Source organism: Leuciscus leuciscus (assembly GCF_965113295.1).
Source record: "Leuciscus leuciscus genome assembly, chromosome: 12".
Classification (NCBI taxonomy): domain Eukaryota; kingdom Metazoa; phylum Chordata; class Actinopteri; order Cypriniformes; family Leuciscidae; genus Leuciscus; species Leuciscus leuciscus.
Genome location: NC_138736.1, coordinates 3,087,859 through 3,094,030, shown reverse-complemented (window position 1 = coordinate 3,094,030; position 6,172 = coordinate 3,087,859).

Sequence of the window (6,172 nt, the reverse complement as noted above, 5' to 3'; positions counted from 1 at the left end):
AATAGTGTTCTTAAAGGGTTTTTAAAAGGTCCCATTGCATGAAAATTTCACTTTATGAGTTTTTTTTAACCTTAATATGAGTTCCCCTAGCCTGCCTATGGTCCCCCAGTGGCTAGACGTTTTGATGGGTGTAAACCAAGCCCTGGGTATTTTTGAGAAAATGAAAGCTCAGACGGGCGGATCTAGAAATCTTCCCCTTACGTCGTCATAAGGGGAAAGGTCACCTCCCCTTTCTCTTCTTTGCCCGCTAAGAGAATTTGGCCGCCCATGAGAATATGAGCTGCGCGAGCGCGATATTGGTTTTTCCTCGAGAGACATCATGGCTTGCAAACGAGCGAAGCATGGCAGTTGCTCAGTGTTTGGATGTAAAAATGAACACAAAAGTATTTTTTTAGTTCCTTCATCCGAGTCTCTGAAGAACCAGTGGGTTATGTGAATTTCTGATGTGTAATTGTTCAAGTTCAGACAGATAATCTTTCTCTCAAAGTCGTTACTGTTTATGCATCAGTAAATCAAGCCAGTGACTAAACGATCAACTTCACGTCGTTTCTCTTAGTAGGATGAAAATAATCGTACTTAAAGTGTGAGTAATATATATAGCCTACAGAAAGCGATCAAAGAACAATCCCTTTCCAATCGCCCAAGCTGTCAATCACACAGCGCGAGTTTATCTGGACACTTGCCAAAACTCTTTATGAAATCAATGATGCTGTTACGCTGCACAGCGAAGCTCTTACTGTACTTACCTCATGTTTGCATTGGTGAAAGCATTAGTGAGAGTGCAGAAACTGCGTTGCAATGATAAGATCGTCATTCATGTGATCAACAGACTGTCATCTGCTCAATGCTCATCACTGCAACCTTTTATGTGATGGGAATAGATCTAAATACTTTAAAAACTTCTCACGATTCGTTAATCCCGATAGCTGTAATAGTAAAAAACGTATAATAGCAGTAATAGTAAAAGTTTTCGAGAGAGTTCCACATGTAATGCTAGATATTTAATATGCAAGCATGTCAGCCAATCACAGCAGTGGGTGTTTACACTGAAGTCTCACAGCAGCCTATCATAGCAGTGGGAGTTTACACTGTGGTCTCACAGCAGCCAATCACAGCAGTGGGTGTTTACACTGAAGTCTCACAGCAGACACGCCCCTTCAAACAGAGCGTTCAAATCAGAGGCTAAAATCAGGCTAGGAAATATGCCTTTTATTTCTAAATTATAACAACTTTTGATCTAAAAAACATAATAACATTATAAGGGCACCCCAGGAAACATTCTAAAATAATAAAATAATCCATGCAATGAGACCTTTAAATCTGTAATCTTAGAGCTAGACAATGGCACAAGTAAAGAAAAATATAATACCATAAGTGATTCCAATATATTGTGTAACTTCTATAATAATAATAATATAATATATAATAATAATGATAATATCAAATTAAAGCATAATCCGTTCTGTCTCATATTCCTTTTAATATAACAATAATGTCATGTTTAAATATAAACCTTTCTGTTCAAATCAACATCAGTCTAAATAGAGCAGTACACAAGGCAACTAATGAAACAGACTTGAGTCATCTAGTGCAATTACATTAATGAACAAGTATAAGAATAATGTGGCAGGAAAGGAATTACTACTAATTTCTCTTTATACACTGAACGTTGATTTAAACTATAGATGCATGCACTGAATTTTTACATAAACCTGACCTGAGGAGAGTAGCTGAACTCATTTTTTAATTGTTATTCACTTGTTAGCCACAAAACAAACGATGGCTTTCAAGAAGACAACAGGGAGCGGCTTTTAACCTATAACAAATCACCATCTAAGATCAGGCACTTCCCATGAAAGACAAGCTGATTAAAATTATTTAAGGTTAAAGGAGGATCTTTTCTCCTGGAAGTCATTAAGATAGAGAGAGAAAGAGTCACTACAGGACATATTTTTTTTTCCAATTCATTTTTTTTCTTCAGTGCAAATCAAAAACATATTCATTAGCATCACAAAACCAACATGCAAATCTCCACCACTTGAAACGCAATGACTAAATATGTACACGAACATGAACAGAGGAGCCATCTGGTCCCGCATTTGGAGGATTCGCTCTTCCATGGGACTTTTTTTTTTTTTTTTTTTTTTTTTTTTAAATCTGGAAACCATTCTCAGCTGCCTTTCCTTTTACGCCTGGCTGCTTGAGAGCTGTGGAGAGTCAGATTAAGCCACTAGTTAAGGTTGACATCCAACGATAAGCCAAGATCTCAGTGCATTTACATTCTCTCGAAGTTCAAACAGCACTGACACTAAATAACACGTCTTGCCATGCAAGAAATGCACTGACATTCAAAACGAGGGTTTGTCTGGAGAAAATCAAAACCTCTGAACTGAGAAAAAAAAAAAAAATCTATTTAAAAACACAGAGAGGGAATGCATATAAGCAGCCCTTTATTTTACCCAGTTCATACTGCTTTTTTTGGATTAGCGTACAGGTAAAATTGTTAGATTGTGCAATGAGAGTTTAATTTATTTTTATGGCTAAGTATAAATCTAAACCAAACCTTCACTCTTGAAAATAAAGGTTTGCCATGAGCTTCTTTGGAGGCTAAAAACGTTCCTCAGATTGTCATATTGGACTCTGTGTTCATTAAAGCACCAGCAAAATGGACGGTTTTCTTGTTCGCTGGCTTTATAGGGGAAAAAATAGGAGTAAAAAAACAAGATTAATGTCAGTGTTCAACTACATTAAATCACAAAGAATAAACAGAATGAGGATAATATAGCTGACATGTGTAACATTAACCGAATGAATATACAAACCAAGAGCAAGAACGAGGAGTGTTATATCTTGTCCGCTATATTTATTTACAAAAAAAACGACTTAATTACAAAAACACTGTCTTTCTGTATCAAAACGTATATACTTGCTAGAGAAATATGGAGTCGTGTACACTGGTTATTCAGTCGTGTATTTGGAAAGTTGACATGTAACATGGCATTTGAAAAACTTTTAACATAAAAAATATACTTTCCACAAAAATATTAAAGTCAATAATTTTATCCCTTAAAGTCCCACTGAAGTGCCTTGGAACGGGCAGCTTTTGTTTGATGCAATTTCCACTGAAACGGGAAGCTAAGGCGGGACATATTGAATGACTCCTCCCCCTTTTCAAACAGCCAATAGCGTTTAGTTTACCTCACAGACTGCAGTCGTACTCGACGGCACCATGGAAGCGAATCCGAGCGCTGATGATACGCTGGGTTCTGTGAATAAATTCTATTTCATTCTTAAAAGATAATTCCGGTGCACTTTGAGTCTCTTTTCTGGTTTGTTTTGGATGAGCTAGAGTGGTGGACACAGAGATGTTGACGATGGGTCCTGTCTCGACTTTTTGACTGGTTTAGAATCGCCTTTGACCGCTTCAGAGTGGCTGTCTACGGGCACGAACATGTCCTTAAAACAACCCTTAACGTTCGCTTTCAAAACTGTGCAACTCACCGAGTGGTTAGTGGTGTTCGTTGATGATTAAACAACGAACAAATATATCGGCGCAATGTATGATTTCAATCCGTGTTATTTGCTATAGTGGAACTATTCAGATACCTCACATTTGCGTATAAACTTCCGCTCGATATTTGAGTCTGAAGCGTCTTTTCCATGTCCGGTAGTGCAGTAATATCAACGAGCAATGAGTCCTCCAACAGAAATCAATGGGATTTTACAAAATCCCAAATAAAACACGACAGAAACTGTATTTCGCTACTTGTTTTTAATCATCAACGAACACCACTAACCACTCGGTGAGTTGCACAGTTTTGAAAGCGAACGTTAAGGGTTGTTTTAAGGACATGTTCGTGCCCGTAGACAGCCACTCTGAAGCGGTCAAAGGCGACTCTAAACCAGTCAAAAAGTCGAGACAGGACCCATCGTCAACATCTCTGTGTCCACAACTCTAGCTCATCCAAAACAAACCAGAAAAGAGACTCAAAGTGCTAAATACCAGAATTATCCTTTAACCAACGGAAAACAGAATAAAACTTGAGCGTTTGAGCAACCGAACACACGTCTCCAACTCATATTACTCCGTAACGTGTCAACACTCGCTTTGGCCAAGTGCGGTTTATAGCTTTTTTTTTGTTAGATTTTGATAGATTTATTGGTTACTTGTTTGTAACGGTTGGAAACGGCAGTAAATACTCAGCAATAGTGTTAACTGATGAATTTGCACAATGGTTCGTCTTAAAGCAGACATATAGGCCTAGATGTTTAAACATAATTTTAATTCATTTCAACTTTAACATTGATAATAACCAGATTATAATGATTTCTGAAGGATCATGTGACACTGAAAACTGGAGTAATGATGCTGAAAATTCAGCTTTGATCACAGGAATAAATTACATTTTGCAATGTATTCACATAGAAAACATCTATTTAAAAATGTAATAATATTTCACAGGATTACCGTTCTAACTGTATTTTTGATCCAATAACTGAAGCTGTGGTGAGCATAGACTTATTTCAAAAACATAAAAAAATAATACAGACCCCAAACTCTTGAACAGTTTGTGTGTGTGTGTGTGTGTGTGTGTGTGTGTGTGTGTGTGTGTGTGTGTGTGTGTGTGTGTGTGTGTGTGTGTGTGTGTGTGTGTGTGTGTGTGTGTGTGTGTGTGTGTGTGTGTGTGTACAAATACACAATAAATATTGATCCATTTATTAATGTAATATACAACATAAAAAGTAAACTATATACATTATATATTACTTAAAATATACTGTAACTTAAATAAAAGTTTCATGTAATTGCTCAATTTGAGTTTAAGAAAAAGAGATAAGTGATTTGATGGAGTATAGCAAGATCCTAAAAGTATTTCATGCCAACGACCTAGACTGGCTTTAGAGTTAGAGAGAGAGAGTTAGATAGAGAGAGAGAGAGAGAGAGAGAGAGAGAACGGGTGAAGAGGAATCACACAGCCATGTGAATGGTAACAGAAGAGATGGTTTAAATCATAAGAGTGTCTCATCAGATGAGGAGTCTGTGCCCAAATTAGGAGTGGGCATGAGCACGAGAGGAAGAAGAATGCGTGACATCACAGCCGGTGAGAGCGTGGGCACGACTGGGAGAGATTTACCCTGCGTCTGGCACCAGCACATCACAACTGGATGATCTGCCTTTCCCATAAACGTCTCCTCCTCCCAGTGTCAGTGATGGCATGTGTCTCATCAGTCACGCCGAGATCGTCTGCCAAGACTGCGCCCGATGGAGACGCAACCCTTTTCTCTTCTGTCACCCTAACACCCTCTTTCTCACGCGCATTCAAACAACTTCACTTTTTAAAGGACTCTTATTCTGCTTTTTTACATGTTCATCTTTCTTTAGTGTGTAATGTTGCTGTTCGTAAGCTCTCAGTTCTTCTCTATATCAGTGTCAGTGTTTCTGAACTCCCTGAAAGGCCTCCATTGTAGTCTTAAAGGGGTAGTTCACCCAAAAATGTAATAAATTAAAATAATTTTCATTTTTGGGTGAACTATCCCTTTAAGTTTTCTTCCGAGAGCGAACACGTCACAATAATCCTCATTTAAATAATTAATACGCAGAATAAAGGGGCGGGGCCTGGTTGAGTTAGTTAGTAGTGTGTTAAACTGGTGGTTATGGTAAGGGGCGGGACATTTCCCAAACACACTCGAAGCGCTCGACCAATCACAACACACTGCTCCAGCTGACCAATCAGAGCACAGTGTGCTTTTCAGAAGGAGGGGCTTCATAGAGACAGGAACTAAACAGAGCGTTACTGACAGACTGGGAAGAGAGGAGCCGCAACAATGGAGAATATGAGGAAAATAATCAACATTCAAGCAAGAAAACCTACTTTGATGGCACATGTGATCGTGACACAGCGCTCAAAGTAGGACAAACTTTCTAAGCAGAATGTATTGAGTTTGTCAACTCACCTTCTGTCTACTGTCTGCCAGGTCGCAAGAAGGAGAGCGAAAGAAGGGAAAGTATAAGCTATACCCAGTATGTTAAATTCATCTCTTTCTTCATTCTCATTTTGGAGCAGCAGACGGCCAAAAATCGCACGCCGCTACTTCAGGCTGCCTTTTAACCTGGGCCAACAGGGCCGAACCCACAGGCATCAGAGGCATCAGAGGAATCAGACGAGTGGAA